We start from the raw sequence: 27,522 nt of genomic DNA on the forward strand, positions 1-27,522 counted from the left end.
TCGACTTGGTTTGTAGCTTGGTGGGAGATGTCTTCCTTTTTTGGGCTGAATGGATAATAAAAATAATAGTTGAGTTTTTACTATGTTCCAGGGACTATGTTAAATACTTTATATACCTTAGACCAGCGGTTCTCAACCTGTGGGTCGCGACCCCTTTGGGGGTCGAACGACCCTTTCACAGGGGTCACCTAAGACCATCGGAAAACGCATATATAATTACATATTGTTTACAGTAGCAAAATTATAGTTATGAAGTAGCAACGAAAATAATTTTATGGTTGGGGATTACCACAACATGAGGAACTGTATTAAAGGGTCGCAGCATTAGGAAGGTTGAGAACCACTGCCTTAGACCATATAATTGTTACCAAAATCCCATAAAGTAGATCTTTTTTTTTTTTTTTTTTAAATCCTCACCCGAGAATATTTTTCCATTGATTTTTAGAGAGTGGAAGAGAGAGGAAAGACAGAGAGAAATATTGATGTGAGAGAAACATATCGATTGGTTGCCTCCTGCAGGAGCCCCGACCAGGACCCCGGGCTGGGGAGGTGCCTGCAACTGAGGTATGTGCTCTTGACTGGAATTGAACCTGGACCCTTGGGTCCGCAAGCCAATGCTCTATCCACTGAGCCAAACTGGCTAGGACTAGAATAGATCTTATTATCATCATTTTACAGAGGAGAAAGGTGAGGCTCAGCCATTAAAATAATTTTCCCAAGGTCACACCTAGTAAACGGTAAAGTAGGCATTCAAATCTAGCTCTGTGGGACTACAGAGCTTCAGCATTTAACCATGGTATTATACTTTCCTTTCACTTCCTTGAATAGAACTGTCTGGCCCAAGTCTCCTTCTTTTCTGTAAAAACTCCTAGTTCTGGAATTACGCCCACTGAAGGGGTCAGGGAAGTGACCTTTACTTGCATTCTTGTAAGTTCTTATTGTTTGTGAGTGGGCAAGGGAGTGTGACTTCAGTTGGCATTTTTTACCTCGTGGTTTAAGTCTTGCCAACGGGCCCTAGTCAGGTGTGGGACATTGTGAATTTCTTTAAAACAAAAAATACTGTTCCAGAACTGAAGATGAAAAAGCATAGGCTTATTACGGTGACCTAACTCTTTATTATTATTACTACAGAATTATAGGTGCTCATTCTAATAAATTTAAGCAGTACAAAGAAAAATGTTCTCTTTTCTAGTCTTTCTCCTACCTAAGCCGCACTGGTCAGAGTAACCAGTATTCAAGGTTTAGTTTGTTTTCTTACCAAGACTTACTTTGGACCTGCCCCTTTCCCTCTACTCCTTCCTGTTGGTCATGTCTCCTCTTGTCTCAAAGCCTGACCTCTCGTTATTCATTTATTTTTTCTGAAGGTGACATTTACCTACATGCCCATGAAAAGCACTCTGTATTGTGAAGGGCCATGTAGGAGAGAGAGGCTGCGATTATATGCCAGTATAAATAAGGCCAACATTTCTTAGTAGAAGATATGGCCCTTCCCACCCTGACTCCTCACTGCATTTCTTGCCTTATACCCCGTAATCTTTTGCACAGCACTTTACTCACACTCCAGGTTGTTTCTTGTCCATGAACTTTGCTCATGTTATTGCCTCTGTCTGAAAAGTCCTCTTAAACCTACTCTATTGAAAAAATTTATCCTTCCAGATGCACTCCACCTGTTTTTAATTCTGACTTTTTGAGCTCTTTAAAGTAAATGCATTAGCCACTCTCTGCTTTTCCATTCCATGCATATGTAATTTATTTTGATCATACCATTTATTTATTTTATTTTTAAAAAATATTTTTATTGATTTCAGAGAGAAAGGGAGAGGTTGAGAAAGATATAAACATCAATAATGAGAGAGAATTGCCCGACACTGGGGATCGAGCCTGCCACCTGGGCATGTGTCCTGACTGGGAATTGAACCGTGATCTCCTGGTTCGTAGGTCGACACTCAATTACTGAGCCACGACGCGAGGGCCATACTATTTATTTATTTATTTATTTATTTATTTATTTATTTAATCCTCACCCAAGGATATTTTTTCATTGATTTTTAGAGAGAATGGAAGAGAGAGGGAAAGACGGAGAGAAATATTGATGTGAGAGAAACACATCAATTGGCTGCCTCCTGTATGCGCCCCAACCAGGGCCTGGCCAGGGAGGAGCTTGCAACCAAGGTATGTGCCCTTGACTGGAATTGAACCTGGGACCCTTCAGTCCGCAGGCTGACACTCTGTCCACTGAGCCAAACTAGTTAAGGCCATACCACTTATTTTTAATGCAAATATTTTAGTATGTTTATTAAAAAATCCCATTATGATTATTGTTTTATGCAGACAGCATTCATTTAGATTTACCAAATATTTACCTTTTCTCGTAGCATGTTCAGTCTTTCATTTGGAATCATTTTCTTTCTGCCGGAAAAACTCTTTGCTAATATTCTATAGTATAGCGTACTGGTGATAAATTCTCCTAGTTCTTTTTTATTTTTGTTGCCATACATTTGGCTTACTTTTGGCCTTTGTTTGGTATTAAGGACTTGTGCCTTTGTTAGAGTCATCCCCTTTGTTAGAGTAAGATCTTTTGCCACCTCTCCTAGTGAAATCCTACTAGTTTTTGGAGCTCAGCTCAAGTTCCCTCTTTCCCATTAATACTTTGTAAACCATAATAACCCCATGAGAACGCATTCTGCTTCTGAACTCCTAGCATTAACTGCTACCACTCATAGCCAGTTCTCCTGTAATGCTGTATTTTATTTTTTGTTGTTTAACTTCGACATATTTGCCCAATTAGATTATACTCGTGGTGCTCACAGATAATTTAGTCAGTCTTCTTTCTACTCCTCATTTTGTCTAACACAGTGCCCTACATTTAGCAAGTATTCACCAAAAGTTGATGTGATTGATTTCCTCAGTCCTTTTTAAAGATCAGGTGCTCAGGGCCTGAAGCCTGGAGGAACATTCAACTGATGACATCATCTTGGCTGTCTGGCAGGATGGGGTGTGCCACTGAGAGGAGTGTTGGCAGATGAAATACTTGTGTAACAGGTTATGCTCCCTCTAATGAATGGGATTCAGACTCCACCTTGGGGAAGAGAGATAGTAAGTGTAGGAGGAGGGCTGACAGGGGGATGGAAGGGAGGATGCAACATCGTTAGACATAGGGATATGGCTTTATTAAAAACATAAATAAAAGGATGGTGTAATGCAGAGAGAAGCTTCGTGGAACCAATAGGCTGATTAGACAAACCAGCTTCTCTGGTACAAGCCAGTTATTAATTGCCATTTATTGTCTTTGTAATAAATCTGTACCACCCAGCTACTTGCTTTCTCATTAGGGTGAGTCTGGAGAAAGGGCTTGTTTTAGAATTAGTAAATCCAAAAGAGATGCAGGATAGTCAGAGTGGGGAAAGGGATGGAGATATTCCTTTCTCTCATTTGTTTTATCAGCCCTAGATTTGAGGGGTTACCAGGATCTCCTTGCATTTGCTAGTAGGGGTTGCTACTGGTGTGGTAAAAAAACCCTCTCATTTCTACCTCTACTACTTACTTTTGCCCCATCTGGCTTTCCTCCTTCACTCCTTCACTGATGCCCTCCTACCACACACATTCTAGATTGGTCATTATTCCCATCTCTGAGGCCCAGGTCTGCATTGGACCACCCTGTTAGTTGCCTGGACCTTGAGCGTAATCTCTCTATCCTCCACTCTTCTGCCTTCCCCAAATGGCAGGAAGGTAGAGAAAAGGTAATGGAGTGTAATAGTTGTAAGTCCTCTGTGGCTTAGAGGGCAGAATGTTTTGATTGCTTGATTTAGGGGTCTTGGGGCTTCCTAATATGAGGATCTATTCTTTTGTTGATAGATAAACCTCGCAGCATTTTTTATTGATTTGCTCTGAGTAATATGTATCTGGAGAAAGAGTTGTGTTTGTTGGGGGTTAGTATCTGCCCCTGAAGGGGGAAAGATGACTCTTGGACTTGATTTCCCTGCCATCTATTAATGGATATCTCATTATCAGAAGATGAGGATTAACAAATATAAATATAGCAAGACCATAATACATTTGTAATGATTGAATTTTGATTTTGAAAACATCCTTTTTCTCTCTCCCTCTCCTTCTCTCTAAAATCAATAAAAATCTCTAAAATTAAAAAAAAAAAGTATTATTTTTGGCTAGATGCCTCCCTACTTTTTGTGGGATGATTTTGCTGCATGCTAATCTGGAGGGAATAACAATGCTAAATTACTTTTTGTAGATCATTGAACATTATGATGTTACTGAGACTGTCTTGGAGAGTTTTGGTCCATGGGAATAATGTGGGTTTTGGTGTCTACTTCTTCATCTTCCTTCAGATAAGTCTTCCTACATGTCCCATTATGTGGCTTTGAGAGGGATGAACAATGGGAAAAGTGAGTACACTCACTTCATTGTTCAGGTCGTTCTCTAGGTGTGGTTCTGCAGGGTTTCCTCAGAGAGCTAACTCAAGAGTTCTCTTCCATTATGGTGGTGTTCTTGTTTTTACATGTCATACAATAACAACATTGGCATTTTGAGTAGCATCATTTGGAGTTGTTAAGTTGGGACTGAAGAAAGTAAAAATATTTTCAGAGGTTCCTTGAGAGAAAGGTTCCTTGAGAAACTGGCCAAACCAAATCTCCCTAGATGGTATGGGCTTGAGAACTAGAGAATTCTAAGCATGTATTCTTCCTTTTTGATGTCACCGGCTCCTCTGAAAAACAGTTGTTTGTCTTTCTGTTCTCCGTAAGACTCTGATATCTTGAGAGCTGAGATAGCATCTCATTCCTCTTTGTGTCCCTTGTGCTTAGCATAGTGCCCAACTCAAAGTGTTTATAAATGTTTGTTGAGTTGAATAGTGGAGGGAAACTTTAAATGCATTAACTATAGGCAAATGCATGTTTAGCATAATTGAGTTGGGAGATAGTATAAAGAAGAGATAGGAGAGATGGATAAAGAAATAACTTTTTGTAGATAGGACATAGACATTTTTATTGCCTAAGTATTTCTTGAGAAACAGTTGTTTGCATTATTCCTTTACATGGAAAAACATTTGGAAATTGTGTTAGTTCCATCTGATTAGCTAATGACCTTGGACAAGGCTTCTAGTTGCTGTGACCTTTTTGTAGCACCAACTACCTTCCTATCCTGCTTGAATGGAGGGATTCAGCAAAGGGAGGGCCTCAGGATTAGGTTGGGGGTAGGGAGAGAAAGCTTTGAGCCCCTGTTAGCCAGGCACTGTGGAAACGTAAAGCTGTTATTATGATGATTGCTGTTGGCAAACAAGAAAGTCTCCACCTCTTCTCTGGGTTGTATCCCACACCCAGCCACAACCTCAGATTGGGTGGATGCAGACTTTAAATATTGGGGTCACCTGTAGCTGTTGGCAAGTGTCCCTTGAGGTTTCTCTGAGTATTGTGCAAACATTACTTTTTGCTCTTCTCCTTTTTTCCATGAGCAAAAAAATAGGTAGTTTATGAAGATGTGCTTTTGGTTGGTGGCAGTGCATAAGGTGCCTTTATTTTCCCCTTTAAACTAGTAACTATCTGTAACAAGATGGCTCAGGCTTGGAAATTCTTACTTAGGGAGTAACTGAAGCCTGAGAGGACTAGGCTTTGCACAGCCCCCTACCTTGAGAAGGGGACAGTCATTTCCCTGAGCATGGCTTGGACCCTGATCAGCTGATTTCCTGTCTCCATATGGATGTGTTTCCTCCCCTTCCTTCTGAAAGAAATGGATATTTTTTCATTTCCTGTTTGATAGCCTATTTTCTGAGTAGCAGGAGACACTTGCTGACTATAAATCAATTGGGGTGTGGGCGTAGGAAGGAAGCTGCTTTTGTTTTCAGCAGAACAGCTTTCATTTGAGGAATTCAAAGCATTATATGAGACCAAGCTTCCTTATTCCCCTGGGAGAGACATTGGACCTAAAGGGATTGCTTTGAATCTCTTTCCTCCCTAACCTGTGGTGTTGGGAGAGCCCCTTCTCCCACTTCAGTCGAAAAACCTGGTCACTTATGGGGACCTACATGCTCTGGATTCCACTCTCACCACATTCTCTGATCAGCCCTTTTGGTGCCTAAATCTGCTAGGCAGTAACTTAGTTCCTGGTGGAAGTGACACCACCCTTGGCACAGAACCTGGTAGGATGCCCCCTTAGCCCTGACTGAAGGACACAGGCTTGGACTAGAAGCTGGCTGGCTGTCCAGATTTCCTGTCTTCTGCCCTCACAAGCAGCCCCTTCAGTTTCCTCTCTGGGAGTGGGGGTGGGGTGGGAGCCAGTCAATATGAAGTAGCTCCACCTGTGGACCTAACAGCAGCTTCTGTTTTTCTAACCAAGAGCTGGCCTGTTCCTGATCCATCAGGAGAGTAGAAAGAGGACTAGGAAAGAGAAGAGTGGAGAGGGGTTCATTGTGATCCCCTTTGCTTCTAGCGAAGCTCTGCTTAAAGTTTGGGGAGTTGGGGTTTACTTTTGCAATACACTAACTCTTATATTTTCTTTCCTGACCTTGGAGAAGTCCTTAACATTTTTATAAAATAGAACATTGCTTGGTAGGTTATGAGAAATGTCATTTTTGGGTTTTGTGGGTAACACACACAGCTTTTCCTAGTTTGCTGGGGTTTTAAATGGCTAGGTAGGTAATTGGTGTGTTTAAAGTTCTTAAAGAGTGGAATTAGTGAGTATGCACCTAACTTTTTAAAAAAAATATATTTTATTGATTTTTTACAGCGAGGAAGAGAGAGGGATAAAGAGTTAGAAACATCGATGAGAGAGGAACATCGATCAGCTGCCTCCTGCACACCCCCCACTGGGGATATGCCCGCAACCAAGGTACATGCCCTTGACTGGAATCGAACCCGGGACCCTTCAGTCCACAGGCTGACGCTCTATCCATTGAGCCAAACCAGTCAGGGCTGCACCTAACTTTTAACAGTACTATCATGCCCCACTTAAGGATGGCAATATGCTCAGAGAAGTGTGTCATTAGGAGATTTCCTCATCGTGTGAACATCATAGACACTTACACCAACCTAGATGGTCTAGACTACACACCTAGGCTCGATAGTACAGCCTACTGCTGCAAAGCTTCAAGCCAGTGCACCATGTTACTGTATAATGCAACATGGGATTAAATCAAGCACAAGAGAAAGTGCAGTAAGAGAGGCAGTAAACATGAAACGCATGAGGCTGCTTCCAGCATTACGTGGCACAGTTTTACAGGAAACTTAAACTTTTTTTTTAATAAGTAGAAAGAGTACACTCTAAAATAATGCCAAAACATATAGAATATTACATAAGCCTGTAACAGTCATTTATTATCAAGTATTATGTACCTAATTGTATGTACTATATTTTATACATGAGTACCGTGTTGTGCTTCCGTGTCACGAAGGCTATAATGGCACTAGTAAACAGGAATTTTTCAGCTCCATTATACTCTTATAAAATCACCATTGTATATGCTGTCCGTTGTTGAGGGAAATGACCTTATGTGCCACATGATTGTGAATTCTTACTTTTATCTCTGTTTCTGACCATGTGCCCTTTCTCCTTGCTTCAGGGCTTTTGTGATTTGTGGCTATTTTATACTATCAGGTATATTTCTCCTTTAGGGTGGAAGCAGCGTTTTACGGTGGAAAGGGGGTAGGTGTTGGAATCCTGGTTCTGGTATTTACTGGCTCTGTGACCTTGGACAATCACTTAACCTCTGAGCTATATGTGCTTTTTTTAAATTCCTTAATTTGCAAAATGTTGATAATAACTATCTTGGAGTGTTTTTGTAAAGGTTAAACGAGTTAATATATGTAAAGCATGTTGCTTGGCACATAGTATGTATGTAATTGTAGCTTTTTATTAGTAAGAGTCATAATAACAATACGATTTTTTCATTGTGGTAAAATATACATAACATAAAGTTTACTACTTTAAATGTTTTTAAGTGTACAGTTTAATGCATTAACTGAATTCACACTGTTGTGTAGCCATTACCACCATCCATCTCCAGAACTTTATCTTCCCTAACTTAAATTCCATACCCATTAAACAATAACACCCCTACTCCTCCCCCAGCCCCTAGCACACATAATTTTACTTTTTTAAAAAAAAATATATATATTTTATTGATTTTTTACAGAGAGGAAGGGAGAAGAATAGAGAGTGAGAAACAATCGATGAGAGAGAAACATCGATCAGCTGCCTCCTGCACATCTCCTACTGGGGATGTGCCCGCAACCAAGGTACATGCCCTTGACTGGAATCGAACCTGGGACCCTTCAGTCCGCAGGCCGACGCTCTATCCACTGAGCCAAACCGGTTAGGGCTAATTTTACTTTTTGACTTTATGAATTTGACTTCTCTAGGTACTTCATATAAGTGGAATCATACAATATTTATCCTTTTGTGACTGGCATTATTAGCATAATGTCTTCAAGGTTTATTTATGTTTATTTATGTTAGAGTTTTATTCCTTTGTAAGACGGAATGATATTCCTTTGTTTGTATATACCTCATTTTGTTTATTCATTCATCTTTTGATGGACACTTGCTAACACTGATTGTTTTTAATAGTAGTGTTGTTGGATTGATTCTCTGTAGTTAGAGCTCCCAAAGTGTGAGGAGAAGGATGAAGTGAAGGAAGAAACCATTGCTTGTGTGTTGACTTCATCTCTCTAGGTTTTGGTGTGGCACCTCTTTTTTTTTTTTTTTAATATATTTTATTGATATTTTACAGAGAGGAAGGGAGAGGGATAGAGAGTTAGAAACATTGATGAGAGAGAAACATCGATCAGCTGCCTCCTGCACACCTCCTACTGGGGATGTGCCTGCAACCAAGGTACATGCCCTTGACCGGACTCAAACCCAGGACCCTTCAGTCCGCAGGCCGACGCTCTATCCACTGAGCCAAACTGGTTAGGGCTGTGGCACCTCTTTTTATAGGTGCATGACATGTGATGGACCTAGTGGAGCCCACAGAGGTGGACCTGGCAAAAATCTATGGAAAAAATATTGTTTTCTAGCCTAATTTTTCCCAAGGATAGACTGCTCTGTACTGCCTGTAGCTCTCCAGCCTTGCTTCCCTCCCGCTCCTTTTACTAGTACTATGAATGGGACCCTTGCTGTGTTGTCACATACCTAGACTGGTTTGTTTCACACAGGTCAGGGCTGGGGGGCGAATTGCATTATAGCCGTGGGGTGGTGAGCTCAATGAATGGCCAGCTGTGTGTCAGCCTGGCTTGCCAAGGTAGGATTTCTAGGACATATATACTAGCACACACACGTGTATGTACACATACATGTACACACATACATATATGCACACCCATACCCTATCATTGGCAGTTGATACAATACAGAAGATACATGCTCTCCTTTATTTTCCCTCAACCCAGCCCACCACCAGAATAAGTCTCCAAGGGAACTGAAGCATAAAGAACCTTAGCAGAAGGGGTTTGTACTCCAAGTATGACTTCTCTGCCCATCAGCAGGCCTGAGTCAGACCTGGAAAAGTTCAAGAGCCCAGGCTTCTGCCTCCTGAACTTATGCTGAACATAGGGGATAGAGGTTGAGAAGGAGAGGCAGCCCTTCCAAACTCCTGGATCCCTATATGTGGACTCTCCTGTTTGTTTTTAGGGGGTTAAAGGGTGGTTTTAAACTGATTTGTCCCTCGTCCCCTCTTTATGCTTAAGGGGACTGCGGTGTCACTGGGGTTATTTTCCCTCTTGTGTCATGGATACAAGGACACATCTCCTCAGTGCAGTTCCTCACCCAAATACGCCAACCTTCATATTTCCTTCCACCCTCCAATACCTAGATACCAGTTTTCTTTTAAAAGCTATTCAAGATTTTTTTTTTTTTAAATATATTTTATTGATTTTTTACAGAGAGGAAGGGAGAGGGATAGAGAGTTAGAAACATTGATGAGAGAGAAACATCGATCAGCTGCCTCCTGCACATCTCCTACTGGGGATGTGCCCGAAACCCAGCTACATGCCCTTGACCGGAATCGAACCTGGGACCTTTCAGTCCGCAGGCCGACGCTCTATCCACTGAGCCAAACCGGTTTCGGCTATTCAAGATTTTTTTATGTTGTCATCATAATAGTGAATTCTATATTAAACTAATAAGGATCACAGTATTAGCTAGTTATAATTGTTTACGTACATATGACTAAAGAATTATGTTTATGGTTTGTGAAAGCCACTACAGGAGAGTATCTAAAAAAATCTCTTTTGGAGAAACAGATTAAATATGAACGACAGTAGGGGGCACTTGTATGACACTGGAGCAGAGACAAGCATAAGCGTGTCAGGCTTGATTTTCAAACTTTGACTTGCTCCTTGGAAAGTTAATATTTTTCTCTTATGCAATTTTCTTTATGCAAAACTGCTAGTTGGATTTTAAATATAAAATATTTGGCATGATCAAGAAGTTGTATTTACTTTTTGTTGATAAAAATGAATTTTCTTCAAGGTTTGTTAAATTTATTTTTTTTCAGGTACTCTTTGCCAAGTAAGAATTACTAGATTATTTCATTCAAGTATGTCAACATATATAAAGCTTTAAAAATTTGTCTGAAAAAAAATCTATTGGAAGCCTCAATCTCTGTATCAACAGATTAGTGCCACTCTAGACTACGTACTACCTGTCATTCAAGGATCTTGTTGATACTTTTTTTTTTGTACAAAAATTACAAGTGAAAACAAAACAAAAACCAAAACAAAGTGAATGTACTTCATATTTATTTGAGTAGAGGTACCAACAAACACTTGAAAATTGGCCAAGAGGGTTGGTTGAACTTTTCCAGTTCACTTTGTAGCTGCTGTTAGGTAAACACAGCCTTCTCTTGAATAATGATGCTGAAGGGCCCTACAGGCCAAAGCTCCGGAATTTCTGATGAGAGATAACAGTATCATTTTCAGATTGGCCCCTGCACAAACCTACATAATTATAGGTATTCCATTTTCCACGCCTGCCACATATCTTGCTCTTACTTCAGATTCACAGATAAATTCTTTTTTTTTTTAAAATATATTTTATTGATTTTTTACAGAGAGGAAGGGAGAGAGAGAGAGAGTTAGAAACATCGATGAGTGAGAAACATCGATCAGCTGCCTCCTGCACATCTCCTACTGGGGATGTGCCCGCAACCCAGGTACATGCCCTTGACCGGAATCGAACCTGGGACCTTTCAGTCCGCAAGCCGACGCTCCATCCACTGAGCCAAACCGGTTTCGGCCACAGATAAATTCTTAAACTAATTCTAACCACCTGCTTTATCATTACTCCTGCTCCAATTACCAAAGATGCTTATAGAGGGAAAAGTAAATAGGTTCTCCCCTCCCTCACACCCCGGCCTTGTTTGCTCTTTGCCTACATTTTAAGTGTTACCTCCCAATCTTTACATTCCAGCTAAAATGAACTAGTGCCTTTCCTATATATGCCTCATGTTTTCCTACTTCTATGCCTTGCTCATGCTGTTCCATCTACCTGGCTTTTCCTTTCAGCTCTACATCTTATTTGTCCCTCTGTATTCACCTTAAATGTCACACTGTGTGCACACAGCCTTTATGATCCTTCAGGTACAAGTCAGACCATCTTTCTGAACTTACATAATATTATTGAAAGAAATTCACTTAAAAGTCATAGTAATAACAACTGACAACTAACATTCACACAGCCTTTTACAAAAGTGCTTTGGCATATATTAGCTCCTTTGAGCCTCACGGATTATCGTTCCTGTGTTGCAGCTGAGGAAATGAAGGCTCACAAAAGTTAAGAGACTGGCCTGAGGGTAACACAGCTAGCACTGAATTTAGATCCTATGACCTCATACCCCATGTTCTTTCCACCAAACAATGCTATCTTATGATTCTTACCCCTTGCCACTGTGTTAACAGTTATTACTCGTGTAAATGTCATATCTGGCTTGCTACTTTGTGCTGTTCTTGAAGGAAGGCTTAATGCCTTGTTTTTTTTTTTTAATCCTCTCCTGAGGATATTTTTCCATTGATTTTTTTTAGAGAGAATGGGAGAGGGAAAGACAGAGAGAAACATTGATGTGACATCGCAGTTGGTTGCCTCCTGAATGGGCCCTGGTCAAGGAGGAGCGTGCAACCAAGGTATGTGCCCTTGACCAGAATTGAACCTGGGACCCTTCAGTTTGCAGGCCGAAGCTCTATCCATTGAGCCAAACTGGCTAGGGCAGTGCCTTGTTCTTTATGACCCTGATATTCATAGCATAGAGTATTGCATATAATAAGGCATCAATAAACATGTATTGTAAGTCTGATGATGAGTTGGGGAGATGTTGATGAATGCATATGCCTAGCATGGTGCCTGGCATATTGATGCCTAATAAAGATTTATTGAATTTAATGGTAAAGTGGACCAAAGACCATCTTCTATACATATAAAAGCATAATATACAAATTGACCGGATGGCGGAATGATCAGTTGCTATGATGCACACTGACCATCAGGGGGAAGACGCTCAACGCAGGAGCCGCCCCCAGCCAACCTTTCGGTCCCTCCCCCGGCCGGCAGGTTCTGATTGCCCCATGGGGAACGGGAAACCGGGGGTGGGTGGTGGCGGATGCGGTGGCACCAGGCCAAGGTGGGTGCGAGCAAGTGGGGCCCTGATCGCCCCGCTGGTCGCCCCACACACAGAAGGTGACTGTTGGTGGTGGCAGGGGGAGGGCAGGGCAGCCGGGGAAGATCAGCTCTGATTGCAGGCCAGGCCTAGGGACCTTACCCATGCACGAATTTCGTGCGCTGGGCCTCTAGTAGTTAATAAGACATGATATTAACTCATTCAGTGCTTCCAACAACAAAAAGGTAGTTACTGTTTTTATCTCCATTTTACACTTGATGAGACAGGAACAGGAAGGCTAAGTGACTTGCCCAAGGCCACACAGGTGGTAAGTAGCAGAGCTAAATTTTACACTGACAGGCAATCAGCTCTGGAATCTGCATGCCCTCTTAACCATTATGCCATAATCAGTTGTTCAGGATATTTTTATACTATTCAGTTCCTTCTAGACTTCTTTCTGTCTTGGGTGTGGCTCAAATAAAGAAAAGCAGAAGCAGCATGGCTTATGAAGGTTTTGTATTGGAGAGCAGTGGTTCTCAAACTTTAGCCTGCATCAGAATCACCTGGAGGGCTTGTTAAAACACAGATTGCTGCTGCCTGGGCAGTGTGGCTCAGTGGTTGAGTGTAGACCCTATGAACCCAGAGGTCATGGTTTGACTCCCTGTCAAGGCACATGCCCGGGTTTCGGGCTCGATCCCGTGTGGGGTATGCAAAAGGCAGGTAATCAGTGATTCTCTCTCATCATTGATGTTTCTGTCTCTCTTATCTCTCTCCCTTCGTCTCTAAAATCAATAAAAAAATATTAAACAAAAACAAAAACACAGATTGCTGGGTCAGATCTCCAGGTTCTGATTCAGTAAGTCTGGGGTGGGGCTTGAGAATTGGTAGTTTTAACAAGTTCCCAGTAGATTCTGATGCCACTGGTCTCAGACCACTGTGTAGTAAGAGCATGGACTCTGGTTAAGCTACCAGGGTTTGAATCTCAGCTTTGCCATTTACGATGAACTTGGGCAAGTTCTTTAACCTTTCCGTGCTTCAGTTCTTATCTGTAAAGTGGCTATGCTGATAGCACCCACAATATAGGATTCTTAATAGAGATTGAATGAAATAATACATGTAAAATGCTTAGAATGGTGCTTAGTAAACATGCAGTATTAGCTACAGTACTGGTGATAAGACATGGTTTTTTTCCTTTGTAGATTTTACAATATAGTTACAAAGACTAGATTTAAATATATAATAAATAAAAACTGGTGTGAAATCAGATATTATTTCATGTAGTTCTGACTCTAAAGTACTTAGAGGTGAAGTGTGTGTATGTTGTGGGGCAGGAAGGTAGTAGGGGATGGGGAAGAGGAGAGGTACATGGGAGAAGATAATGCAAAGTTATATAGTCAGAATTTAGAAAGATTGGAGTTGCCAATGGTTTAGATTTTACAAGAGAATTGGAGGGAGGGATGGAGGGAGAGAGGAGGGAAGAACAGGAGAGGGAGATAGATGGGTAGATACTAAGAAAGAGAGATAACTACTCTTCCCATTCCTTCCTTCGCACTGGTAGCTGGTCAGGAGGTGAGTTTACTGGCAGTTTGCTCTTTCTGGGGAACAGTGGCGAAGGAAGTAGTTTGCTACTGGCGTCTGAAGCTGGGCTCTGCAGCCGCTATCCTCCACAGCTGATTCACATACTTTTGATTGTTGCTGAGAAAGGCAGTTGTTAGGTTTGGAAGTTTTCAGATTCCAGAGCCAGCTGGACAGCTGGCCCTCCGTTAGCTGTTTCCCAAACTGCCAGCCCTGTGTTGCCTCATCTCCCTGGGCCCCTTCTTTTTGACTTTTAAGCGATATCCTATATTTAGTGAACTAGCAAGTTAGAGGTTGGAGGGGGTTTGAGGGGAGAGTCTCTCTCACCTTAGGGTTTTGGGTGGATGGAGTATTTGGGCCTAGGAACAAGATGTATCATGTGCAAAAATTTTAACCCCTTCTTCATCAGGCATGCCTGAATGATAGCTTTCAGTGCTAAGAATGTACCTCTAGCTCATGGGTAAGGAGCAGTGTTTATTTTTGGGTGTCCCGAACAAAATATTTTGGAGAAGGAGTGAGGAGAATTTCAGACAGCTCCATTTATGGTTGAGCAATGCTTGGTATTCTACAGAAGGGACCATATGGACAGTGGGGAAGAGTTTAGCATTCTGATTGTTCACCTCTTGCTCCCTCCATTCGGGGATTATTAGGGACACCTCATTAGCCATCAGAGTGGGATACGTTTTTCTTGGGGCTCACATGAACCTCAGACCCGCACCCTGGGCGTCGTCTGCTCTCCCAGTCTGCTGAATCACCACCTGGGAATGGCAGTAGCCAGGTTGCCGCCTGAGCACCTCAAGTGCTCTTGGCATGGTGCGTTGTTGACTGGTCTTGGTCTCCTAGACACGGCTTGGGCCTCTACTGTTGGAGTGGAAGGCTGGGTCTTAGCTCCCCTTCCAGCTTGTTCCACAAGGCGCTGACCTACTTTTTAGAGACAATTAAGTGTTTGTGAGCAAAAGAAGGCGGTGACCCATGTGAAGGTAAAACAGAGCTGCATTAAACAAACATTTGGAGTTACTTTTTTTGTCTCAGTCCAAATGGAATGGCTGGCCAGGCTGATGTGGGGGCCAAATTCCAGATGTTTATCCAGATAACCAACTAACTCGTGAATTCCCATTCCTTCCATCAGTGTACTTTAATATAAGAAATACGTTTTATAATCATCATACCCTTTGTCATTTGGGTAGTAGGAGAAGGTTTGAAAGGAAGTTGGGCTGCTTAGAGTGAATCAGCACTATAAGCCAACAATCCCTCTTGGTGGCAATATTCTGGTTCATTTGTAGCCCCTCTGAAAGGAATCTAATCTCTTTCTTCTTGGACAGGCTGGATGGGAGCCCAGATCTTTAGGGAACAAGTGAGTAGCAAGTTGAGGTTTTCCTGTCCATGTGGTACAAGGGTTAGATTCAGTTTTTGCAGTGAAAGGAAGTGAACTCACTTTCCCACCTCCTGGATGTCACTGACCTTATTAGCAGACCCCTACCTCTGCTTCCCTGTTGAATGTGATTATTATGCTGCATTATTGTCCTTATAGTCGTACTTCAGCACTGAGGGAAGGATCCAAGGCCTTGAGAAGGACGACTCTTGTCCTGCATCAGCTGGCACTGGGACCCAGAGGGAATTGCTAAAGTAGCAATTAGGCAGTTTCTTAAAGGTTTATTTTCAGCAACTCCACACACATGACAACTGCAATAATCTCCCAGTCAACAAAAAGAACAGTTACTGACATAGTGCTCAGACATCCAGATCAAAATCTTAGAGTTCTGGAAGGAAGCAGCTTAGGAGAGAGAACTCAGTCCTGCCATCTTCTCATTGGGATTCCTTCTAACAGCCTTGGAGGCGTCAGCCCCGTTGGAAGAACTAGTTAACATATCAGGCAGGCATGACTTAGAAGTCAGCATGGCCCCTATTTTGTTCTTGTAGATGGCTAAGTTTCTTAGGGAAGAGTATTTGAGGTGACCTAAAATGCTCCCCTCCTGGAAATATGAGTCTCGTCACAACCTCCTTTCGTCCACTACTGTTCCTTAATACCCCCGAAACCTGGGCTCTGCTCCTTTCCCAGCCACCCCCTTTACGGTGTCCTCGCCTTCCCTACCTGTCCTATGGACAGCATTTGCACTGGCATTCTGGTCTCTTTCTGCCACACCTTCCTTTCCTTTCCCCAGAGCTGGACCCACGTTCACTTTCTCCATGAGCAACTGAGTTCTACTACATAGCATTGTGCTGACTGACTCCTTTACATATTTATGAGCTCTAGCTCCAGCTTGATTTTCAACCCTGCCCTGAAATCTTTCTTTTCTCTTCTGGTTGACTCCCATTCCTTTTCCCCACAGCAGCTATTCCAGACTTTCACCACTCTCCTCAAACTTGCTATTCCACCTTACCTCGTAAATTCTCAACATGTTATTTAGCCTTTTACTTTCCACAGCTCTGTCTCTCAATTTATCTGTAATCTTCTCTAGTCCTCGCCTCACTCCTTATAATTTAGGAGCAGGCCTCTGGGCTTGTACATGTTTGTATCCTCACTAGTGACTCCTTATAGATATGTGTAGGTTTTTCTCTATTCTAAGAAAAAAGTTATTTTAAGCTTGTCTGTTTTTCAAACTAATGTTCTTTTTTTAAAAAATTCACTAACCCTCTTTAATAGCCTTTCTTACATTCTTTTAGTCATTTTGATCCACTGTCGCCTGGCTTTTGTGCCCAGTGTCCCAACTGAATTCCCTCTCACTGGTGACAACTTATTTGCAGAATTCAATTTCTCTTTCAGTTCTCATGCTGTTTGATCCTGTCACAGCATTTGACACTATTTGCACTTCTTACCCCCACCTCATTCTGTATGCTCTCCCTGGATGAGTTTATCTACTCTGGTGATTTTATTTATCAACTTTGTCTATGTGTACAGTGATGATTCTCAAACCAAAATCTCTAAATATGAACTTTTCTTTGAAGTTCTAACTTGTATTTTCAGATAACTACTGTCCTTTTCCACTTTGAAGTCTACAGAAATTTTAATGTAACATATCAAATACCAAGCTTATCATCATTCCCCTACTTTCCCCTGCCCAAACCTGCTTCTCTTCGTATGTACCCTGTCTCAGATTACTCTCCACCTATTTGCCCAAACTAGGAAATTCAGTTGTTTGTTTGTGTTTTTTTCCCTTTCTTCGTTCTCCACATTCAGTTGGATACTACATGTTTGTTCTGCCTCAGAAGCATCTCAATACCCATCCTTTCCCATGCATCCTGACTGGACCCATGGCCCTATTTTAGATCTCCATCATCTTTGGCTTATTGCCAGTGACCATGCCATATCTTCTATCTACATATATAAAAGGCTAATATATATGCAAAGTGTCCCTTTGGGAGTTCGACAGGGAGACCAGGAGTTCAATTGCTCACTATGATGTGTGCTGACCACCAGGGGGCGGCGCAGAACGAAGGGAGGCCCTGGCTGGCAGCAGGAAGGCCCTGATTGGCCCTGATTGCTGGCCAGGCCTAGGGACACTACCCATCCATGCATAATTTCGTGCACCGGGCCTCTAGTCCCTTCTTAAAAATTCCAGTGCTCACTGCTTTCTCTTCATTCACAGGTAAAGTTCAGGCTTCTTAGCATGGGTTTGATTCTCAGTTTCATCCCTTGTTTATGCTGTTTCCGATGCCTTGGGTGTTCTCTCTACTTTATCTGCCTCACAGATTCTTGCTCATACTGTAATTTTTCATTCCAGCTCAGAATTAGTTAGCTTTTTATGGTGTTCCAGCTTCTTTCCTCCTACCTCAACCAGGAGAACTTTATCTCCTCACTTGAGTTCTCATGGTACTTTATGCGACCCTTTGTCATATTATTTTACAATTATCTGACTCCTCTAGATCATGCGTTCAATGAGGGCACACTGTACCTTCTTCATCCTTGTTTCTTTGGTGCCATAACAATTGGTTGAATTTTTGGGTTGTATATAAAGTTCTTGCAGGCTTCAGAAAAAGGACGTTTGGGAAGTCTAAAGAGCTATGCTACTGTTGGATATTGGTTGTGGTACACTCTCTCACCCTCTGTTTCACAAAATAACCATGTTTATTATATGAAAATTATAAAATAATAAGCAAAACTATAAAATTAAAGTTACCTAAAAATCCCACTATTTTTGTATAACCATTGTAAACATTTTGCTATATTTTCTTTCAGACATCTTCTTCTGCAAATATATACATGTACAGACATATTTTGTAAAAGTAAACTGTAACTTATTTTCTTCACTTACTGTAGGGTGAAAATCTTTCTGTGTCAAAAAGTATGTATCAACTTAATAGTTTATATTGCTGTCAATAGTCTCTTATGTGGGTGACTGCACTTGGGTCAGTCCACTATTGTTGGACTTTTAGGTAATTTCGCATTGGCGTTATAAACAATGAAATGAATATACTGTGTGTGTGTATTTTCACACTTAACGACATTTCTTTTATATAAATTTCTAAAAGCGAGATTACTGCATTGAAAGTCATTGCACACTTTAAAAATTTTAGATACATTTTGCTAAAGTACTCTCCACAAAAGTTGCACCATGTTGTTGAGTTGTTATACCTCACTGAAAATTTTTTTCTATGGTAGGTTTTGTGTTGGAGGTTTTATGTATGGGAATTATTTAATTAAGGCTGTGTTTTATGAAGATTTATCTGACAGCACGAGCAGCATGAATTGGATGAGAAGGAGGGAACCCATTTTTTTGAGGCTATTTTAGCAATCCAGGTGAGAGATAATGAGGCTTAGACAAGGAGAGGCTGACTGTTGAATAAAAAAGTTGACTGCAAGAGGCATCTGTAAGAACTGATAGGACTTGATAGTGGGTTGTTTAAAGGGTGGTGCCATTACTCAAAGTGGGAAATTAAAAGGAGGCATTGATTTAGGGAGGCCAGATGTGGATTCACTTTTAATAAATTGAGCTCTAGTTGTCATGGCATGCTCAGGTGGAAATGCCCTGCAGACAGTTGGCACTGCAGAGCAGCAATTAGAAGAGAGGCAGGGCTCAGTCTCCTCAGCCTGGTGTTTAAAGCTCTCCATAATAACCTTTCCAGCCTCCTCGCCAACTGCCTCCTCACATCCAAGCCAGACAAGACCGTCCTCCTGGAGCACCTCATTCGCTCACTGCATCTGCCATATATTTCACCCATTGTTCACAATCTACTTCAAAGCCCTCTAGGAAACCTTCTGATCACCCCTCTGGAAGTTAGTTCCTAGTTTCCTAAATGCTAATGGTCATTTTTTTCTTTATCACTTATATTGTACTTTAATATCCTACTTATATGTATGCATTATTCTCTTCTATGAGACTAGAAGCCCCTGGAGGTTGAATACTGTATCATAAACTACATGTTACCTCCCACATTGCCAGCTCTGTATTTTGCATATAAGTGTCCAAATATTTGGTGATTTATGGAGTAAATGGAACCAACTTTAATGTAGTAATAATAACACCCTGCATTATTATCATTCAGTACCTAATACCCAAAAAAGTGCTAACACTATTTTATGTGCATTTCCCTACTTGTTTTACTTAAAATAATATACAGATGTATTATGGGAGAGGAAATAGAATACAAGACATGTTAAGTGAGAATCCCCTTTTGTAGCCATGTTCTTTGTTTCTCCCAAGATTCTTTTTTTTTTTTTTTTAATGCCCTTGACCAGAATCGAACCTGGGACCCTTCAGTCCGCAGGCTGACGCTCTATCCACTGAGCCAAACCAGCCAGGGCTCTCCCAAGATTCTTAAGAGTGGTATATATACCTGCCCTTTGGCTTCCAACCCTGTCCACTCTCCTGAAATTGCTATTGTCAAGTTCAACAATCACCTCCTAATTGCCAAATCCAATGGTAATTTCTCAGCCCCAATCTTAAAAAAAGGGGAAAAAAGGCTAGAGTAAGGAAAGCGGCGGGGTGGGGGGGAAGAGAAACATCAGCCACCTCCTGAGTGCGCCCTGATGGGGATCAAACCTGCAGCCTCGGGGTGTGCCCATGACCGGGAATTGAGCCCTTTTAGGTAAACGGGATGAAGCTTCAACCAATTGAGGCACACTGGCTAGGGCTCAACCCTAATCTTGCCTGACCTTTGAGTGACCTTATTTACACTTATGGCTTCAACGGCTGGCTCAGATCTCCGGGCCAGATCTCTCTCCTGAGCTCCGGACACTTATCTCTCAGTACCGGAGGGCTTCTTTTGGGTATTGTATAGGTATCTTTTACTCAACATGTTCCAAACTGAACGCTTTTCTTCACCCCAGGAAACCTTTTATCTGTATCATTCTACTTCAGCTCTCACATCCCTTTCTTTCTTCCCATCCCAAATACTTCCTTAGTTCAGATTCTGTTGTTTCTCAGCATATAACCATAACAGTTTCCTAAACGGTCCCCCTGCCTTCGTCTTGTTTCCCTCCTTTTCATTACTGCTAGGTAGTCTTTCTAAAATTAAAATTTGATCATAAAAGAGTAGTCATTCCTAAGCTAAACTTTTCAGTGGCTTTCCGTTATCTTTAGGTTGAACTGTGATTTCTGTAGCATCACATGCAAAGCTTTCATGTCCTGCCGCCATCCTTCCAGGATTGAGAGTACCTGTACTCCATCCATATCAAAGTATTGTATGTTCCTTCAGTGCATTATCTTTCGTGTTTCTTCGTTGTTTCCACTGTCTACAACACTCCTGTCCCCATTAATCTAATTCACTGTAGTCCCAGTTCTAACATCATCTCCTTCCAGAAGCCTTTCCTGGATGTCCATGCCCCCCACCCCATTTTTTCCTGTGCACTTTTATCAATATCAGCCTCACTATATCGTGTGTTGGGTCACTTGTTTATCTCCTTCACTAGATTGTAGGCTGTTTGAGGAAAATGACTGAGTTCATGTCAGTGTTCTACAGAATTTGCACAGGGCAGGGGTACAGGGTGTAGGCTTGTAGAATGTATGAATAATTGTGTGAGAAGGGTATGTGGCCAGTGGCAGTGCTGGGATCAGGATACAGAACCTCAAATTTTTAACTTTCATTTATTTTCTGACTAAGTAACACATCCACATAATTGAATATTCAAAAGGTACAAACTGTATCTACAGTGAAAAATCTGTTTTCACCCCAGCCATCCTTTTCTCCTCCCTGAAGACAATCAGTATTATCGGTTTCTTACGCTTCTTTCCATAGATGATATGTGCACTTATTAATTCACATATCTTATGAATTAAAAAATTAATTTGGCAAATATTTATTGAGTACTGGTATGTGCCAGGTACTATGCAAGGCTCTGGGGATAAACAGTGAATATATAAATAGGTAAAAATCCATGTCTTTATGGAACCTAAATTCTATTATTCATTCTTCTTCTTTAAAAAATATAATTGAGAGCTAACATATACTCTGTTTTGACCTTTTTTTTTTTAATCTTGGAGATTCATCCATATCAACTCATAAAGACCATATCTGCCCATAAAGACCTCTTTTTTCCCTCCATGCTTATTATTCTGTCATATGAATATGCTATCATTTACTTAGCCAGTTCTCTACTGATGAACAGTTAGGGTGTTGCCCATCTTTTGCTATTACAGAGTGCTATAATGAAAAACTTCGTTGTATACTTGTCACTTTGCATATGTATATCTTTTTAAAAAAGTGTTTACTTTATTAACTTGATCTGTAAATTTTTTATTAATTCATTTAATGTTAGTAAGTTTCAAGTAATTTAGAAAACAGATTATTGATCACATAAGAAACTCATTAAAAAATGTATTACATAACAATTTCTAACCCCTCAAAATTTTTATATTTTATTACATAAAAATCAGGTCAAACAATAAAAATCAGGTCAAACACAGTAAAAGACAAACAACTGACAGTAAGGGGAGGAGGGGGTTAGAGAGCAACCAAAGGACTTGTATGCATGCATGTTAGCATAACCAATGGACACAGACACTGGGGCGGTGGGGGCTTGCCCTGGTGGGAATGGCTCGGGGGCAGGGGAGTGGTGGTTTTAATTGGGGAAAAAGGAGACATATGTAAAATTTTAGATAATAAAAAAAATAAAAACAAAACAAAAAAACCCTAATACTTAGAAATGAAAAAAACACCACAACTGACAGTAGATCATTGTAGCATTTAAGGTATGAGTTAATATCAAAACATTTAAAAAATCTTATTAATAATTAAGAAACAAACATCTCAATGCAAATTTTGGAAAATGAGCAAATAATTCAGAAATTAAGAAATACGTATATCGGTTATCTTTTTTATTGTTTAAAGTATTACATATGTCTCCTTTTTCTCCCATTGACCCCTCCCCCGCCACTCCCACCCCCCCTGCATATGTATATCTTTTTTAAAAAATATATTTTATTGATTTTTTACAGAGAGGAAGGGAGAGGGATAGAGAGTTAGAAACATCGATGAGAGAGAAACACCGATCAACTGCCTCCTGCACACTCCCTACTGGGGATGTGCCCGCAACCCAGGTACATGCCCTTGACCGGAATCGAACCTGGGACCCTTGAGTCGGCAGGCTGATGCCCTATCCACTGAGCCAAACCGGTTAGGGCGCATATGTATATCTTTAGGAAAAATTCTTAGGTGTAGACTTGCAGAATCAAAGGTTTTGCATATTTCTAGGTTTTTTTGTGTTTTTTTTAAAAATATATTTTATTGATTTTTTTACAGAGAGGAAGGGAGAGAGATAGAGAGTTAGAAACATCGATCAGCTGCCTCTTGCACATCTCCCACTGGGGATGTGCCCGCAACCCAGGTACATGCCCTTGACCGGAATCGAACCTGGGACCTTTCAGTCCACAGGCCGACGCTCTATCCACTGAGCCAAACCGGTTCCGGCCATATTTCTAGATTTCATGGATGATTTCATCCATTGCTTTAAGTTTTTTATTATGAATATTTAAAGTATATAGATAAGTATGATAATACTATAGCAGGTACACTGCTACTCATTAAACAGATGTTGACACTTTCATTGAGGTTCTACCTTAACAATGTGATGTCTTTCTGCAGAATGTTCTTTTAGATGCAAGAGTAATAAGTTTCTTAGAACCCATACTCTGCCATCCTGGAGTCATTACTATACAGTCTATCTTGAACTTAAAAAAAAAAAGTCACCTCATTATTAGCAAAAGACAGCTTCAGAAGAAAATTCCATTATGCTATTTATAGTGTCTAGAATCTGACTTCTCAAAAATATTTATTTTGCCTTCTTCCTCTGCTCAAAGCAACAAAGGAATGCTACTGGAAGTTGGTGTCCTTTTTGGAGGCTTGTTTTGTTTGTTGGTGGAGTATAACTCAGGTGAACTGAGCCAGCAAGCACTCCTCCCCCCGTTCCCGGGTTTGTCAAAATAACTGAATGTGACTGCTTAGCAGGGGCCTTCCTTTAACTGACTTGGATTTGCAGCCATGTCCTCTGGCTGGGTCCTGATGGAGTTCGTGAGAAAAACTGTCCTTGAGGGAGTGGGGGAAGCTGTTGATCTCTATTACACCTGGATTCCTGTATCTGTTTCAGTGTGCTTTTGTTGAGATGAATTTCCTCCCCTCCTACCTCTCTTCTAAAGGTCTGTAACCTCCGTCCAGTGGTAGGTGCCTCTTGCCTGTGATCTTTTATTTAGGTGCTCAGAACGCCCAGGAATGAGGCATTTATAAACAGAGGAGAACCTTAGTTTCAAGTCAGGCTATGATCTGAGGTCATGCAGGTACAGGTTCACCCGAAGAACAGGCATTTTTGCCTTCCCTCCCAACTGCTTAGTTTTACCTTGTTTGGTCACCGCGGGAGGAGAGGATTCATAGGACTCGCCCATTTCTCCAGGGACTACAGAGCCAAAAGAAAAGGATCAAGGAGAGAGGACTTATTTGAGGGTCTGTAGCCTAAGTACGAGCCCTGTGGTGTATATATTGGTCTGATCCACAAAAAGAACCTCTCTAGGCCTTAGGCAGACGTCCTCAAACTTTTTAAACAGGGGGCCAGTTCACTGTCCTGCCGACATTCCACACATGCGCACTGCGGGCCCGGACAAGTCGGCTGCTAAGCAGGACAGGCAGCGGCGGCAAAAACACCCGGCGGGCCAGATAAATGTTCTCGGTGGGCCGCATGTGGCCCGCGGGCCGTAGTTTGAGGACCCCTGCCTTAGGGTGAGCGCAGAGTGGGCAAAACTCCTCGGACACTTGTGGTCAAACCTGCACTTCGTTTCAGTTAAAGCCTCCTTTGGTCTTGCCATTTCAGCCCTCTCCTTCTAAGCATGTGAGGTCTGACTTCTTTTGTCTTCTGTTCTTCAGCCCTGCAGAGAGAGCTTTGGCCCTGGGCACAACCCTTTCTTCAGATGGCGAACTCATTTTCTGTCTAGCAGACCAGAGGGACAAGGTGTAATTCAACCCCTCCCTGCTTCAGACACTGCTGCCAGGGGGAAACAATGAAGAAAGTGATCTTTGTTGTTCCCTGAATAGGGCCATGAACCTGGCACCTGCTTTTGTTGCTGGCTTCTTAAGTCACTGGAGACATTTTTGCTGTCTTCCTGGGTCAGCAGCTGCTTTGGGGTAATAGTGGCAACTGGCTGTAGGGTGTCAGTTCTCCCTCAGAGAAAATGGATGTATTTATATGAGCGGGGTTACCTTTCATGTCTCTAAGCCTCTTGTCTTCAGGGCTGGTCTAGAGAATGAGCAGTTGGGTGTCAGCTGTGCCCTCAGTTTGACCACTCATGACCCTTATCTCCTCTGAATCCGAGGAGACAAATTCATTGCTTTTTCACCCTGTTCTCTCTCATTAGACTGAGTTCTATGTTCCTAGCACTTAGGTTAGTGCTGGGTGCTTGCATGGTTAGTATGCAACAAATGTATGAATGAGTGATTGGGCAAATTTCTTAAAGTGACTATTCAGATTTAGTTTCACTGACCCCTGATATGAGGGGCTTGTGGGAGGACGACCTTTATTTTTAGGAGAAAGATTGCTTAAAAGGAATTATGGAAGGTTTGATTTCTAGATGGTTTGGGGGAACTCCAAGATAGTTTTTATTATCTCCTCATGGGTTTAGAACTTTCTCCTTAGTTACTAAGTCTTTGCTGGCAGACTTGCCCACCTGTTTTAGGAGTAATATACTGAACCTGACTCAGGCCTTTTCTTCCCCTGGGCTCTGGCATTCCTGAGCCCACGCCAGGGCAGGGCAAGGCAGGGCAGCTTTTTAATTGTCTTTGTCATTATAGAGTCAGAAGCCCTAAGGACCACACCTCATACACTGTAGTCTGGACTTCCTGATCTGTCTGCATTCAGTCAAGTTTCACTCAGCTCTTAGGTGTCTGTGCCTTGGTAAAAGCTGTTGGAGACAGCATGGCCTCCCCTGCTTTGTCAGCAGCTGGCCAGAGAGTGCCTATTGGACTGCCAGATCTCAAGCCTTTCACATTTGTCTGTCTCTCTCTGGAATTTAGGGCAGGATGTCTCTTACCACCTGAGGGTACATTCACTGGAACCTATTGGAGGATAAAAGATGAACGGTCCGGAAAAGCGTATGGACGTAGTATACTACCGTGCTTTGGAATGCTCTGATTCCCAGGAAAAGGTGCATTGTCTGCGAGAATACAACTGGAGTCCAGGCCGCTGCACCCCTCCCCCTTCCCGAGAACCTCCCATCGGAACCATCACTCACTTCATAATTCCAAACATCCTTGTTTTTGTTATATTTTTATCTGATATGGTGAAACACACAGAGGAAATGACAAGCTAACATATGTTGTCTTTTAAATGCACTTAGTTCAAGTGGCTATTTTAAATGTCAGTTGTTCCTGCCATTAGATTCCTGTTGTCTGGGCTGTTTTTTTTCTTCCTGGGTTGGGAGGAGTTTCTGATAGAATTTTACAGTGGCATTAAATCCAGATCTTTCCTGGCTAATGGATAATTCCTTTAAACCTTGTTCTTTTCTTTACTTATACTAGAGGCCCGGTGCACGGATATGTGCACTGGTGACGTCCCTTGGCCTGGCCTGTACCCTCTTGCAACCCGGGACTTCTTGGGGGATGTGGGATAGCTGGTTTTGGCCCAAGCCCTGCAGGCCCAATCCAGACAGGAGGGAGCCCGATCCCCGCAGGCCTGATCCATTCAGGAGGGAACCCAATCCCCGCAGGCCCAATCCAGACAGAATGGATCCCGATCCTGTGCATTGAGCATCTGTCCCCTGGTGGTCAGTATGCATCAGAGCGACCGGTCAACTGGTCTTTTGGTCGTTCAGTTGCTTAGGCTTTTATATATATAGATTTGCTCTAGTGGCCTGGTGTATGAAATTCATGCACGGGGCAGGGGGTTATCCCTCAGCCTGGCCTGCACCCTCTCCAATCTGGGATCCCCCTTGCAATCCAGGACTGCTGGCTCCTAACTGCTCACCTGCCTGCCTGCCTGATCGCCCCTAACCACTCTGCCTGGTGGCCTGCTCGTCCCCAACTGCCCCCACCCCCTGCCAGCCTGATTGCCCCTAACTGCCCCCCCCCGCCACCACCAACCTGCTCGCCCCCAACTGCCCCCCCCCCCCCCCCCCGCCGGCCTGCTCACCCCCTACTGCCCCCCACCTCCCTCCTGCTCTGGCCTGCTTGCCCCAAACTGGCTTCCCCTGCCGGCCTGCTTGCCCCCAACTGACCCCCTGCCAGCCTGACCACCCCCAACTGCCCTCCCCTCCTGGCCTGATCGCCCCTAACCACCTTTGCCTCAGCCCTGCCACCATGGCTTTGTCCGGAAGGATGCCCGGAAGGTCTCCTGGTCTAATTAGCATATTACCCTTTTATTGGTATAGATTGCACTACATTAATTACTTTCAGATCAGGACACCAAAGAAGTCTTAGAGATCAGTTCAGAGGTTCTTTGCCTGTAGTTCATTGACCTTTCTCCACTTGTAAACAAAAGTTTGTAGGTAGATGAATATGTCCCCTTTTCTGGGAGAGCATACTTAATTCTCACTGGAGTTAGTGACCTAAAAAAAGGGGGGGGGGTAAGAACTAGCATTTTTTATAGGAATTTCAGGCTCCTGCTCACATAGCTAGTTAGTGGCAAAGTTGGATCTTGAGATAGATTCTGGACTCTTGGTGTCTTGACCTTGCAACCAAAGTTTTTTCCACCGTACTCTATTACCCATACTCTTCTGGAGAAATAGTGGAATAACATCAGAAACAGGCACACATGATCTGAACTGTTATTTAATGTTTGTCTTTCTCACCCACAGTCTTCTTTCCCAGATGGCTCCAAGGTACCTGGTCTCTTGGACTAGGCGACCTCAGAAATACTGTGTTTCTCACAGTAATATATTGTAGAATTTATATATATTTTCTAAACTGTATTACACTGTCTAATTTGTGCTCTG

The 27,522-nt window shown here is 42.2% G+C and overlaps 1 long non-coding RNA gene across 1 annotated transcript in view; it reads left to right on the forward strand.

Moving 5' to 3' along the window:
• Window positions 1-26,073, forward strand: part of LOC118675499 — a 43,674-nt gene extending 17,601 nt beyond the window's left edge. Inside the window, exon 2 of the long non-coding RNA XR_004973930.1 lies at window positions 25,607-26,073. This is a non-coding gene — a long non-coding RNA (uncharacterized LOC118675499). The remainder of the gene's footprint in view (window positions 1-25,606) is intronic.
• The last annotated feature ends 1,449 nt before the right edge of the window (window positions 26,074-27,522 follow it).

This window comes from Myotis myotis, unplaced genomic scaffold (assembly GCF_014108235.1).
Source record: "Myotis myotis isolate mMyoMyo1 unplaced genomic scaffold, mMyoMyo1.p scaffold_m19_p_2, whole genome shotgun sequence".
Taxonomy (NCBI): Eukaryota; Metazoa; Chordata; class Mammalia; order Chiroptera; family Vespertilionidae; genus Myotis; species Myotis myotis.